The 16,039-nt window shown below is 43.2% G+C and overlaps 1 long non-coding RNA gene across 1 annotated transcript in view; it reads right to left on the reverse strand.

Moving 5' to 3' along the window:
• Positions 1-5,537, reverse strand: part of LOC307166464 — a 59,835-nt gene extending 54,298 nt beyond the window's left edge. The window contains exon 1 of the long non-coding RNA XR_013822630.1: positions 5,489-5,537. This is a non-coding gene — a long non-coding RNA (uncharacterized lncRNA). The remainder of the gene's footprint in view (positions 1-5,488) is intronic.
• Positions 5,538-16,039: the final 10,502 nt, after the last annotated feature.

Consider the following 16,039-nt stretch of genomic DNA (forward strand, 5'->3'; position numbering starts at 1 on the left):
AAATAAATAGTTAAAAAATCATATATTGTGATTTCTGGATTTTTTTTTTAGATTATGTCTCTCACAGTGGACATGCACCTACGATGACAATTTCAGACCCCTCCATGATTTCCAAGTGGGAGAACTTGCAAAATAGCAGGGTGTTCAAATACTTATTTTCCTCACTGTATATATATATACACTGCTCAAAAAAATAAAGGGAACACTTTTTAATCAGAGAATAGCATCAAGTCAGTTAAACTCCTGGGATATTGATCTGGTCAGTTAAGTAACAGAGGGGGTTGGTAATCAGTTTCAGCTGCTTTAGTGTTAATGAAATTAACAGTAGGTGCACTAGATGGGCAACAGTGAGACAACCCCCAAAAACAGGAATGGTTTTACAGGTGGAGGCCACTGACATTTTTTCCCTACTCATCTTTTTGGACTGTTTTTCACCAGTTTTGCATTTGGCTAGGGTCAGTGTCACTACTGGTAGCATGAGGCGATACCTGGACCCTACAGAGGTTGCGCAGGCAGTCCAGGTCCTTCATACGTGCCATTGCCAGAAGGTTTGCTGTGTCTCCCAGCACGGTCTCAAGATCATGGAGGAGATTCCAGGAAGAAAGACAGCTACTCTAGGAGAGCTGGACAGGGCCGTAGAAGGTCCTTAACCCATCAGCAGGACCGGTATCTGCTCCTTTGTGCGAGGAGGAACATGATGAGCACTGCCAGAGCCCTACAAAATGACCTCCAGCAGGCCACTGGTGTGAATGTCTCTGACCAAACAATCAGAAACAGACTTCATGAGGGTGGCCTGAGGGCCCGACGTCCTCGAGTGGGCCCTGTGCTCACTGCCCAGCACCAGGGAGCTCGATTGGCATTTCCCATTGAACACCAGAATTGGCAGGTCCGCCACTGGTGCCCTGTGGTTTTCACAAATGAGAGCAGGTTCACCCTGAGCACGTGACAGACAGGAAAGGGTCTGGAGAAGCCGTGGAGAATGTTATGCTGCCTGTAACATCGTTCAGCATGACCGGTTTGGTGGTGGGTCAGTGATGGTCTGAGGAGGCATATCCATGGAGGGACACACAGACCTCTGCAGGCTAGACAATGGCACCCTGACTGCCATTAGGTATCGGGATGAAATCCTTGGATCCATTGTCAGGCCCTATGATGGTGCAGTGGGTCCTGGGTTCCTCCAGGTGCACAACAATGCCCAGCCTCATGTGGCGAGAGCATGCAGGCAGTTCCTGGAGGATGAAGGAATGATACCATTGAAGGGCCACCACGCTCACCTGACCTACATCCAATAGAACACCTCTGGGACATTGTGTTTCGGTCCATCTGACATCACCTGGTTGCACCTCAGACTGTCCAGGAGCTCAGTGATGCGCTGGTCCAGATATGGGAGGAAATACCCCAGGACACCATCCGTCGTCTCATTAGGAGCATGCCCCGACGTTGTCAGGCATGCATACAAGCACGTGGGGGCCATACAAACTACTGAGTACCATTTTGAGTTGCTGCAATGAAATTTCAGCAAAATTGACAAGCCTGCTGCATCATTTTTTCACTTAGATTTCCGGGGTGTCTTTGAATTCAATCCTCTGTAGGTTGATCATTTTCATTTCCATCAAACGATGTGGCATCCTTTCATTCATAACACATACCCAGTCCATATTAGTATAGATATCCAGCATGATATTTTTCCCCATTGAGATCTGATGCGTTTTCAAAGTGTTCCTTTAATTTTTTTGAGCAGTGTATATATATATATATATATATATATATATATATATATATATATATATATATAATTAAGTTGTTTCAGTTTGAGGGAAAAACAAAACAAAAAAACAAAAACAGTCAATAGCTTCAACGAAAATTCACAAACACAGATAAATGACTTTTGAAATAACCCAATTTAAATTAGATAATTTACCTCATGCTCAATAGTTCTGTAGTTACTGTAACTCTTTACGTTAGCTAAATTAGGTTGTAGCTTGTTTTAAAGGAGTCATAACCTAGTATTACCTTGGATACCCACGCTCTATTATAGTCTTTCAGGCCCTTCTAAAAAAGAAAAGTGGAAAAAAAATAAACACAGAGCTCCCCTGACCCTTATTTCTAAAGGCATTATTGTCTCGCGAGATCTGATGCGATATTTTGGCTGTCGTGGACGGTCATTTTAATAATGCAAATGAGGGGCGCGTTGATTGTTGGCAGGAAGGAGGGGGGTTGACACCGCAGGTAACGCTTCAGCATATCATTCCAAAATGACATCATGGCGCAAGTTTTTTCTGATTTCTCATTACTATGACTGCCATGCTCAGTTAGCGTAACTTTAAATGTAACTGCAATCTCAGTCATTTGTTGTTTGCAAAGTAGCAGCCATTCCCCATGTTTACCTCGAAGCTAATACTCCCGCCAGAGCCCGTCTACGGAGAGCCTTGGCACTTCCTATTAGCCCCATTGTATCGATCTTGGTTGCAGTTCCATTAGAATTCCACTGGAGGTGATCGCCGGCGAGTGCAGACTGAATGGGAGTCTATGGGGCTAGACGGCTAAATGTGTCTCTTTCACCCGATTGCCGTTGAGAAATCTCAGATTTTATTGTAGGTTTTGCAAGTTCAACATGGGTTATAGGTCGAAAGTTGAATGAACGAGTACTTATTTCTTTTCGATTTCTTACAGGTTGAGTTGTTGTTGCCCATAACACGCTAGCATTCTGCTAATGATGTCAGCATTCTGACGTCATTGACATTTTAAAAGACTTTTTAAACCAAAAAAGTTACTCTAAAAAATCTAACACCCAGCAATGTGTAATTTCTTTGCATCTCCTTTCGAATACAACATTCAAATTACTAGACAAAAAATTATATCCTGAGAAAAGTGGATTTTGAGGGTTTTTCGCAATAGACCTCCATTCATTCTGCACTCGCCTGCGAGCGCCCCCGCATGGACAGAGACGTGTTACTGCAGCCAGTCCAGAAACCGGAAGTAAGCAGAGAGTGCCAATTCTCTTCCTATTAGACATTCTCTGCTCCCGCTAGCATACAATAGCCGCATTAGCAGTTAGCTGCTGTTTGTTACACACAGTAGAGCAATAAAAACACAGTCTTACCGTTTCATTTGCAGGCAAGTCTCTGATTGTTGGAATGGCCCCTTTTTCCAAACGGAGCTTCGATGCCAACTTCGCCTGATATTGCCCTAAATTTGTGAACGATTCCGGCGTAAAATGATTAGCACAGACACCTAACGTTAAGCCAGTGGGAAGGGTTGTAGGAACCGCGTCATTAAAAATGAATTTAATCCACTGGTCCCTGACAGCTTGGTCCGTTCTTGAGAGAGAAAACACATTTACATGTTGATTCTGGCAGTCAACAACAGAGCAACTCACGTGTGCACTACGTTTCTGCATCTTTCGCGACTGAATATGAGGGGGAGAGGGGCAGGGCGGGCTTCCTGCAGCATAGGTCTGTGGTGTCCATATTAATAATAATTAATAATAATTCGTTACATTTATATAGCGCTTTTTCTGAGACTTCAAAGCGCTTTACATAGATGGGGGAATCTCCTCTAACCACCACCAATGTGCAGCATCCACTTGGATGATGCGACGGCAGCCATATTGCGCCAGAACGCCCACCACACACCAGCTTACTGGTGGAGAGGAGACAGAGTGATGAAGCCAATCAGTATATGGGGATGATTAGGAGGCCATGATGGACAGAGGCCAAGGGGCAAATTTGGCCAGGATGCCGGGGTTACCCTACTCTTTTTCGAAGGACATCCTGGGATTTTTAATGACCACAGAGAGTCAGGACCTCGGTTTAACGTCTCATCCGAAGGACAGACGTCTTATCCGAAGGACCATATATGGCAGGGTTCACCAATCTCAGTCCTGGAGGGCCACTGTCCTGCAGAGTTTAGCTCCAACCCCAATTAAACACACCTGAACCAGCTAATCAAGGTCCCATTAGGCATACTAGAAACTTTCAAACAGGTGTGTTGGAGCTGGTTGGAGCTAAACTCTGCAGGACAGCGGCCCTCCAGGACCGAGATTGGTGAACCCTGATATATGGTATATCCTGCCCCATCTTGACGTCAAGTCGGGGCAGAAATTAAAATCTCGTATTTGAGTGCGCGTGCACGTGAGCTGGTTTACGAACCCAGGGGTAAACAAACGCTTCACTTTTAAATATCGGCTTCCCGGCCAGTGTATAATCGTTAGGCAATCATAACATACATTGATTCTCGTGGAAAAGTGAAAATTACAGGTTATGACTCCTTTAATTATAGCTATTTAGGCTACTCTTTAATTTCCTTTTCATGAAAATAATATACCCAGTTCACTCTCAAAATTCAAATTACAGTTATGTAACTCAACCTCTGTATTCACTCTTTTTCAGGAAAATTTCAATAAAAGATGAGAAAATAAAATAAAATAAAATGACAATGCAGACAATTTTCAGGTGAAATGTCCAATGACACACCAAATCAGGGTCAGGATCAGAAATGACTCGTTTAGCTCAGTTCAAAGTCCTTTGCACTCGTTTCAGTGTTCAGTTATAAAATACCGATACGCAACTGATGAGAGGGAGAAAAAAATCACTTCTTTTCACAGATGCAACAATGTCCAAGGAAAAAAAAAAAAGTATACGTGTGGTCCTACCACTCTGATGAAACATGAAATGTTTTCCAAGTTCAGGAAAAACCAGGTTGGCCCGCCAGTTTCCACCAATGTTGAGCACTCCCCATTTATGGCAGAAACAGTTCAAACTCAGAACTCCTCGTTCACTTTCAATAGAATATCACGGACAGGAACAACAAAATAGAGAGAGGAAGAGGGGGGGAAAACCCAACCTTGCAAAGACAAGGCAGAAAAATAACAATTAATCACAATTAATTCCATTTAAACAACATTAACACTTCAAATTATGAATTTTATCACAACAAATCCTTCAAAATGAATATATACACATTTATCAGTGCTCATTACCCTTATTTTAACTCTAATAGAAACACAAAAATTAGCTAAAATGAAGAAAATGACGTCTGAAAATGACGTGCACTCAATTAGCCTAACACATGGCTAGCAAAACTCCACGTGAGCGTTACACACATTATGCTCATGAATTCAACAACGTGCAAAAACACTTTTAAGTAGTAAATAAATTCTCAATTTATCACTTCAATCACTTTACCTAAATACATTTCTCAAAAATCATATAGCACAGCATGGTTTAAGACCATAAAACACTGATTAATACACAACTATAACAAATTAAAGTAGTTTAGGAACTCACTTACCAAGAATAAAGTGCTATTGATTAGAATTAAATCTCAGATGAATCTGTTCGAACGGTTTTCGTCGGATGAATCAGCTTGACTTTTCATTTAAATCCCTGGATTCAATACAATGCAACGACAACTATTTAAACAACTATTTTCAGGCAACGATATCAATATTATCCTGGCTTCAGTTATTAATCTAATTTCCACTTACTTTATCAACTTTTCAGCTGCTGCAATTGACATGCGTCATTGCTCCAGCGGCCATTTCACGATTTCTCTGTGACAAGTGACTCTCGCTCCTCTCTAACCATAGCTCTAACCCGCGCTAGTCATGATGCAACCAACGGAGGCCGGAGCTTCTGAACTGATCAAATTATTTATTTTTTCTAATTTTTTACATTTACATATTTCATCAATATTTAATTTCTTAAACACTAAAGTAATAAAATATTTATATGTAAATATTACTTTTGTCTCTTTTTTTTCTCATAGGTTTTATATAAACTCGGTTACAAACAGAATGTATTATGTTAATATATTTTTGACATTTACTTTAGGACATCTATGCTAAATAATAAATGTTAATGTAACTGTGTAGCAGTGACATTTTAAACATATTTGCAGTGCTTTACTTTTACCCAATAGATTTCCATTGCATGAGTATTATTGAAAACAGGTTTCTTGGAAACTTGATTCTTTGTTCTTTTTTTTTTTTTCTTTTTTTTTTTTTGACTGTACTTTAATGGAAACTACTTTTTTTTCTATTCTTTCTTCTATGTTATAACACAAAATATTAGGCTGTTTAGATGCTCTTTTCCATACTTAATAAGAGGGTCATGATGCTCCAACCTGTGCACTAAGTCCTCTGAAGCCATATGATAGCTTTGTGTGAGGAACAGACCCAAGTTTAATTCTGTAATCACTGATAATCTTAAGATTCCTTAAATCTTCTCATTTGTGTTCAATTAAAAAAAAAACTGCCACTTTTATATATGTCATGCTAGGTTTGTCATCACTGCTGATATAAACGCAATCTAAATCAGAGAAGCGAACCACTATGACGCATGATTTGATAAAACTGTTTGTGTGTTCACACTTTCCTGACAAGCGTGACTGACGCACAGAAATCATAATGTATATCTTATTTGTGCTCGCCTGCTCGCATTCTTTAGAACATTTGTAGTAGGCCTATTCGCTGCAGATATAGAGCTGGTAAGTCCCGCCCCTTCCGCTAACCCCACTGGACCTCTAGGTTGAAAAATCGTCAATGCAAGTGAATGTGAGAAAATAATTATTTTCTGGTCCCGTTTGAATTTTGCCATGAATGTGAACATATGTTGTGTGTGAATTTTTTATATATCTTTTCGTGTAAAGAATGCTACAATTTAGCGACGTGTAGAAGTTTGATACGGGTAGACTTTGTGTGTGAGCACTTTGTGGACTACAACTCATCGCTGCTTTCGACGCGTTTGAAACGTCAACACCACTAGCACACGGACACTAGCTCACGGATCCCGCTAAACATGGCTGTGTCTTTGGTGCACTTCACCTCCTTCTTTCAGGGAGAGGACAAAATCATTGAGGTTGGCGAAAACCACGGGTAAGTCAACTTTATGGGGTGACGTCACATAGGCGACATGTAGTCTTTCTCGTTATGTCTTTTCCACAACTGCTAGCCGAAGAATCATACCATATACTGTCAAACTTGTAACATGAAAAGTTATATAAAAAATTCACAGACAACATATGTTCACATTCATGGCACAATTCAAACGGGACCAGAAAATAATTATTTTCTCCCATTCACTTGCATTGACGATTTTTCAACCTAGAGGTCCAGCGGGGTTTTACGGAAGGGGCGGGACTTACCAGCTCTATAACCGACACTGAGCAGAGAGAGCAGGGCTACAACTCTCACTCATTCAGCGTGAGACTCACGCAGTTGCCACTTTTCACACGCTCTCGCCACACATCCATTTTCTCACGAAGAGAATAATTGCGGAGCAAAGACAACACAGACACCGACAGACTAGACAGAGCAGGTTACTTTTGATAGGAACAAATTCTCAGTTCTCAGATTCTGTCAATTTTATTACGAAATTCAAACAATAGCATTTTGGCAATGTGACGTGACAGATCGTGGTCGTGAACCAAACATCTCTTAGCCTACTCTAGTTAATAGTAAATAAACACGAATGAGCAATAGGTTTGTTGAAAGATACAGTACAACTTACCGAATGCTTTATGCCTCATACATAATATCGATTAATCAGTGTTTTTCGATCGCGGAAAGAGGTCAATAAAACAGCTGGAGAACAATGTCACATAACGTTACATTTACCTCAGGAAAGCCATTTGATAGTATGTTAGTTGGCTAGACAAATTATATATATAGATAAATTATATATATATATATATTAGGGTGGTCCTTATCAAGTCCATTTTTTTTTTTTTTTTTTTGTTGCAAAATGTTAGTGTCTTAACCTTTTAAACTGTTCCTTTTAACTTCAAAATTAGAAATATGCAAAAATGTTGACAACAAAATTATATTTAGAGGTAGCTCAATCATGTGGAAGATTGTTAAGCTGTGCGGCGTTATTGTGATATGCAAGTAATATTAAAAGTTGCTGCAAATGAACTACATTTTATTGAAATCAGAGCAACACTGACATGACAACAATCTCAAAAAAGCACAAAGTTTTCAACAATCCCTCATTTCTGATGCTCAGCCAGTGTTGACTTTTTGCAGTCTGGATAGATCCGTCGGTGATCTTCCACCACATGAAGGAGAAACTGCAATTGTTCTTCAGAGTGTGAGATAGCCATTGTATTCTTGAATCAGAGCCACTCCTCGCTCGGCGTGATCATTGACTACTTTCATTGCATGGTTGCCTGTGCCTCCTGATAATCTGCTTGATTCTGCCAAAGTTCCGGGTCAATTTCAAGGAACGTAATGTCATTTTTTAAACCAAAAAATGTGTTCTAAACCCAAACAATAACCAAGGTGATCATCAATAGAAATATGTATTGATTCCACCAGGAAAGGTAAATCTGCTAAACCGGGTCATGGATGGATTAATTTGGATTTAGTTTCTACAATAAGTAAACTGAGATATGTATCTAAAATATTTAGGAATATATGGTGCATTAGATGCTTTTATGGAGATTTTTTGGGAATTTTACTAGCCAGGTACAATACCAAATCAAATGATCTGTTTTTACGAAAATCATCAAAATCTCAGAAAGTTTAAAGCTATTGAGCTACCAGTAATTATTATGTTACTGCCATAAAAATTGGCATGCTGTATTTTCTTATATAAAGGAACAATTTGAAGGGTTAAGAGCATGACAATTGGATACTTTAAAAATAAGGACCACCCTAATATATATATATATATATATGTATATATTAGGGCTGTCAAACGATTAATCGCGATTAATCGCATCCAAAATAAAAGTTTGTGTTTACATAATATATGTGTGTGTATGGAGTATAATTATTTTCTATATATAAATACACACACATGCATATATATTTAAGAAAAATGTGTTATTTATATGTAAAATATTTATATATAATATAAATTATATATAATATAAATATATATACACAGTATATACATGCAAATATTTCTTAAATATATACATGTTGTATATATTTACATATATTGACAGCCCAGTATGTATATGTATATATATATATATATATATATATATATATATATATTTGCTAAATATGTGTTATTATATTTTTACTTATATCATTAGAATATTGTAACGTTGTTATTGTTGTCATGGTTACAAAAGACGGAAGCAAATATGCAAGTGAAACTCAATTTATTGAGATGAAGAATAATAGTCCGGTGGTGAAGTAGGCAAACTGGTGACACAGGGACTAGATGGTCAGCGAAGGTGTCCGTGAAGTGAAGTGATGCAGACGTGATGATCCAAGTGAAGACAAAATCCAGGTGAACAAGAAACAGGAACGGGAAAACGAACAGGAACGCAGACAGGAACAGGATCACACACGGGAGACATCAAACAACGATCTGACAATGAAAGGAGAGTGCGGTGAGGTTTTAAAGGTGCGTGAATGAGCTGCAGCTGGAGTGATGAATGAGATCAGCTGGACCGCTGATCAGTCAGGATGAGCGGTAATGCCCACTCACTCACACCCACACACACATAACAACAGTAACACGAGACGAGAAGGAAACAATGAATTTACGAACCGTGACAGTACCCCCCCCCCCCTCTTAGGAACGCCTCCTGGCGTCCCCAGACTCCATTACCTGTCGATTGTAATCATCAATAAGGGAGTGATCCATGTCTCTGGCCGGTACCCAACTTCTCTCCTCCGGGCAGTAACCTTCCCAGTCCACCAAGTACTGGATTCCGCATCCCCTCCGCCTTGAGTCCAGAATACGATTGACCGAATATGTGGGTTCCCCTTCTACGAGTCGCGGCGGTGGGGGAACCGGGACTGGCGGATTAATACGAGAATAAAACACGGGCTTGACTTTGGATACATGGAACACGGGATGAATCCTCCTGTACACTGGAGGGAGGTTGAGGCGGACTGCCACCGGACTAATGATCTTGGTGACAGTGAAAGGGCCAATAAATTTAGGAGCAAGTTTATTAGAAACGGAGCGGAGAGGAATGTTCTTGGTAGAAAGCCACACTTTGGAACCGACGACGTATACGGGAGGCCTAGACCAGTGGCGATCGGCTTTGGCCTTGGTGCGCGCTCCCACCTGGAGTAGAGTCTCACGGGCTCTAGTCCAAGTGCGACGACACCTCTGGACGAAGGCGTGAGCGGAGGAGACCGCGACTTCGGACTCCAGACTAAGAAAAATTGGTGGCTGGTAACCTACACTACACTCAAATGGAGATAGGCCCATAGATGACACTGGCAACGTATTGTGTGCGTACTCCATCATACTGTGCGTTCACACCGCCGGCGGCGAAAGCGTCAAAGTGGCCGGAAGCCATTCATTTTCAATGAGAGCCGGCGGCGAAAAAAATTTTCAATGGGAGGAAAAAAATCACACATTCTAATCTACGTCAGAGCGTCAGAGCGTCCCCGAATCTTTCTACGGCGTCGGTGGCAGGGCGGCGAGAGCGAATTTTGCCGCTCTCGCCGGCGGCGGTGTGAACGTACAGATAGACAATTGCTGGCTCCATGAGGAAGGATTCTTGGAGACCAGACATTGCAACGTTCTCTCCAAATCTTGGTTGGCTCTCTCAGTTTGACCATTGCTCTGGGGATGAAACCCTGAGGACAGACTGACAGTCGCCCCCAATAATTTACAAAACTCTTGCCAAAATTTGGACACAAATTGGGGTCCTCTGTCGGAAACCACGTCTGTCGGGAGGCCATGTAAGCGAAAGACGTGATTAACGACGGTCAACGCTGTCTCCTTGGCTGAGGGTAATTTGGGTAAGGGAATGAAATGTGCCGCCTTCGAGAACCGGTCCACCACGGTCAAAACTACCGTGTTACCCTGGGAGGGTGGGAGGGCGGTGACAAAATCTAGCGAAATGTGGGACCAGGGTTTCGAAGGGACAGGCAGCGGTTGAAGTAACCCATCTGGGGGTCGATTGGAAGTCTTACCAGTGGCACAAACAGAGCAAGCCAAAACAAAACTGTGAACGTCACGAGCCATGAGTGGCCACCAGAATCGTTGCTTGACCAAAAACTTGGTACAACTAACTCCTGGATGACAAGCCACATTGGAACAATGCCCCCACTGAATAACGTCGGACCGTAATCCCTCTGGTACAAATAAACGATTCGGTGGGCAACCGGCCGGGGGCGTTACCCCTTCTAAGGCTCTCTTGACCTTCGATTCAACCTCCCATACGAATGTGGAGACAAATAGATTCTCGCGTAAAATGCACTCGGGAGTAGACGGGCGTTCGTAACGGTCAAAAATGCGCGATAAAGAATCGGGTTTGATGTTTTTGGAACCCGGGCGGTACGAGAGTGTAAAATCAAAACGTCCGAAAAAAAGTGCCCACCAAGCCTGCCTGGAGTTCAATCTTTTGGCAGTCTTAATGTATTCCAAATTCTTGTGGTCTGTCCAGATGATAAAAGGTACCCCTGACCCTTCTAAACAATGGTGCCATTCTTCCAACGCCAACTTGACTGCCAACAACTCTCTGTTACCAATGTCATAATTGCATTCGGCAGGGGATAAACGATGGGACAAAAACGTGCATGGGTGCATTCTATCGACTGTGGGAGAACGCTGGGAGATCACTGCACCTACCCCCACCTCTGACGCATCAACCTCCACCACGAACTGACATGATAGATCAGGGGTAATCAGGATGGGAGCCGAAACAAATCGACTCTTAAGTTTGGCAAACGCAACCTCAGGTGCGTCTGACCACCTGAATGTAGTTTTGGGGGAGGTTAAGGCAGTCAGAGGTGAGGCTAGTTGGCTGAAGTTGCGAATAAACCGCCGGTAGAAATTGGCGAACCCCAGAAACCGCTGTAGGGCCTTACGGGAATCTGGAGTTGGCCAATCCACCACAGCCTTAACCTTCTCAGGATCCATATGTATTCCCTCAGACAACACAATGTAACCTAGGAAAGGAACAGACTGTGCATGAAAATCGCATTTCTCCGCCTTGACAAAAAGCAAAAAGCCCATTCTCTAGCAACCTCTGAAGCACTCGCCGGACGTGCTGCACGTGTTCCTGGAGAGAAGATGAAAAAATCAATATGTCATCCATGTAGACATATATGAACTGGTCGACCATATCTTGCAGCACGTCGTTGACGAGTGCTTGGAAGACTGCTGGGGAGTTGGACAAACCGAAAGGCATGACCAAGTATTCAAAGTGCCCCCTGGGGGTGTTAAAAGCAGTCTTCCACTCATCCCCCTTCCTGATACGGACCAAATGATAAGCATTACGTAAATCCAATTTAGTGAAGATGGACGCTCCCTGCAACCTCTCGAAGGCTGAAGACATCAACGGCAAAGGATAAGTATTCTTTACCGTGATGCTGTTCAGCCCCCGGTAATCAATACAAGGTCGCAGAGACCCGTCCTTCTTCCCCACAAAAAAGAACCCCGCCCCCGCTGGAGAAGAGGAAGGACGGATGAACCCCGTTGCTAGAGAATCAGAAATATATTTCTCCATGGCCCCCCTCTCTGGAACAGAAAGCGAATATAACTTGCCTTTAGGCAGAGATTTTCCTGGCAGTAAATCTATTGCACAGTCATAGGGACGGTGCGGAGGAAGAGACGCAGCCCGAGACTTACTGAACACTTCCTTCAGGTTCTGGTACTCCGCGGGCACGTTAGATAAATCCACTGCCTCCTCCTGAAACACAGAGACAGAAACAGACGAACAAGCAGACACAAGACAGGACTCATGACATTTAGTGCTCCATTCCATCACTGCTCGCTGCTGCCAGTCTATCTTGGGGTTGTGGTTGATGAGCCAGGGATGTCCTAGGACAATGGGTGCGAGGGGTGAGTCCAGTATGTAAAATGAAAGGGTTTCAGTGTGGTTGCCTGACGTGACGAGCGTGACGGGTCCGTTGGTGAGTGAGATGTTGGGTAGGTCTTGACCGTTGAGTGCGTGAACTTCAATCTTGTGGGTGAGTGGTAGGAGGGGAACTTGGAATTTATGTGCAAAAGAATAGTCCATGAAGTTACCTTCGGCCCCAGAATCCACCAGTGCTTGACAGTCGTGCTCATGGGCTGACCATCTTACCTCGGATTTCCACCAACTGCGGAACGGTTGCGGATCGGCTCCGCTGCGTGTCGGCTCCGTGCTCCGCCGTCCTTCAATACTCACCAGGTCCGGATTGGATTTGAAGTTTCGAGGACCCACGAGATTCACGGATGATCGCGCGATATAACCTGTCCCGCACAATCTGCCCTGTGCTGAATTGCTGCGGAACGGCTGCGGCATCCGGCAAAAATAGAAGCTCTGCGTATCTGCTCCGGAGGGCTGCGGATCGCCGGAGCTGGGACGGAGTCGAAACGCAGCCGTTCCGCAGTCAGTGAAAATACACACATTGACTTTAATGGAAACCTATTGACTCCGCCGCCGTTCCGGAGCGGATCCGCAGCCGTTCCGCAGTTGGTGGAAATTGGGGGTAAGTCTTACTGGGAGGAGCATAGATGTAGATGAGGTCTTCTCGGCAGAGATCCCACCCGACAGTAGCCTCATACTTACTGCCGGGCTTGCCCTTTTACTGGGCAGCTGAAGGCAAAATGTCCGGATGCCCTGCAGTACAGGCAGAGCCCTTGGGATCTCCGCCTCTCCTTCTCCTCCCGAGTAAGCCGAGCTCGCCCGACCTGCATGGGCTCGTGATCGTAGACGGGACTGGCCGCATCCCCGCCGCTGGACCGTTGATGCTCGGCTCCTTCCGTCAGTCGGCTGGGCAGCCTCCGTCGCTCGACCCGGGATAAACGTGCGTCTACTCGAAGAGCCAGTTCTATTAACCCATTGAGGGACGTGGGCAGGTCCAGGGCGTAGATCTCCCTCTGGATGCGGTCAGCCAGCCCATGCAGGAACATGTCCCACTGCGCCTCCTCGTTCCATTGACACTCTACTGTCCTAAATTCAATAGAATAGTCAGAGACTGACCTCTCTCCTTGTTTGAGCCTCTCCCCCGGTGCTGGCGCGGTCAAAAACTCAGCGGAGAGTGTCTGGAACGAGGTACAGCATGGGTCTTGATTCTCCCACACCGCCGTTCCCCAAAGTGCTGCCTTCCCAGTCAAGAGCGTGAACACAAACGCCACTTTGGCCGATTCGCTGGAGAAAGTCCTAGGTTGCAGGGAGAAATGCATCGAGCAGCGGGTTAAAAACGCTCTGCAAAAACTGGGCTCACCTGCATAGGACTCAGGTACGGGAAGGCGGGGCTCTGACTGGGAAGCATTGTCCGGTGGTGTGGGGGGAACGGCCGGTGTGGGTGGCGCAGCGGGACTTCGCAGAAGTTGAAGTTGCTGGGTGAGCTCGGACACCTGTGTCACCAGCGCTTGAACTGCTCTCGCTGTGTCGTTGAGATTCTTTTCCTGATGATCCATTCGCTGTATGCTGGTATTGACAAATGACTCGAGTGATGATGGGTTACTTGCTGCTTCCATGGCATGGACAGATCGTTCTGTCATGGTTACAAAAGACGGAAGCAAATATGCAAGTGAAACTCAGTTTATTGAGATGAAGAATAATAGTCCGATGGTGAAGTAGGCAAACTGATGACACAGGGACTAGATGGTCAGCGAAGGTGTCCGTGAAGTGAAGTGATGCAGACGTGATGATCCAAGTGAAGACAAAATCCAGGTAAACAAGAAACAGGAACGGGAACACGAACAGGAACGCCGACAGGAACAGGATCACACACGGGAGACATCAAACAACGATCTGACAATGAAAGGAGAGTGCGGTGAGGTTTTAAAGGTGCGTGAATGAGCTGCAGCTGGAGTGATGAATGAGATCAGCTGGACCGCTGATCAGTCAGGATGAGCGGTAACACCCACACACACATAACAACAGTAACACGAGATGAGAAGGAAACAATGAATTTACGAACCGTGACAATTGTAGCCTAGTAAAAACCACATATTTAATCTGAGTTGTCATTTTTAACCTTTAATAATAATACCAGCTGACAGGGCTCTCTGTATGTTTACAGCATTAGGTGAGTTTTTTTTTTTTCTTGAGAAAAATTAACATGTACCTACTGTACTTAATATTTATCCAAATAAATCTATATTGAATCAAGATCACAAGATTTGAATTGAAATTTCAATTCGTGAAATTTGTGACAAGCAATAACAAAAACAGTAGCCTACCAGTCATTGTACCATGCATGTAAACATTGTAACATGTCGTCACTAAACTTTTTTGACAATCACAATATGCTTACACCAAAAATGATCCACAGACTGAGTTTATACAAAGCATATGTTACATCCTGCTTAAACGTCCCTGCTTTTCTGGACAGAATGTTAAAAAAAATCTTATTTTCATGAGCATACAAATGTTCTTATTTATTGTTCTATTTATTTTATACTATTGTACTATTGAGACAATAACAAATTTACAGTAATGCAAAGATGTCATTATTTAATTTAGTAAAAAAATATATTTTAATCTGAAAACACTGTGCATTTAGTTGTTGTTGCTAGTTTGAGTTGAGAAATACACATTTCAGCATAATCACTAATCTGTGTGTGCATTTTCCTTGAGAACCAAGCAAGTTGACTCATGAAACTATTTGTTTATTATATCGCAATCACATATCGCAATCACAATATTTACCTCAATAATCGCAATATGACATTTTCCCCAAATCGTGCAGCCCTAAAAGTGAGGTGAGCAACGTTATGCATTTTGCCACCTTCTCTTGAGTCGTCGTTACCAAGCAACAGGAGGAAAAGGCTGCTGCTTTGATAATGCAAACGCATATTGGTTCGGACTTAAATAATATAATGTGAACACAATCCAGTGGGTGCAAGGGGAGTGAGGAACAATCGAACTCAGGTTTGGACCAAGCAATCAAACCTGTATGAAAGAAAATAAAAACACGACAAGATCCAAAACTGCTGCATAGGGCAATATTAACTGTGAACTTTGGTCAGACAATTTTGGTCTGTTCCTCACACAATAGCACACTTTTATTGCATTCAATCGGTTTTACATTAAGCGATACAAGTGCTACCTCAACATACTTTTCATCTCGACTTTCCTTCATTGCTTCATTTCCAGCTGCACAAAACCCAATTTTCCT

The sequence above is a fragment of the Squalius cephalus genome (genome assembly GCF_949319135.1).
Source record: "Squalius cephalus genome assembly, chromosome: 10".
NCBI lineage: Eukaryota > Metazoa > Chordata > Actinopteri > Cypriniformes > Leuciscidae > Squalius > Squalius cephalus.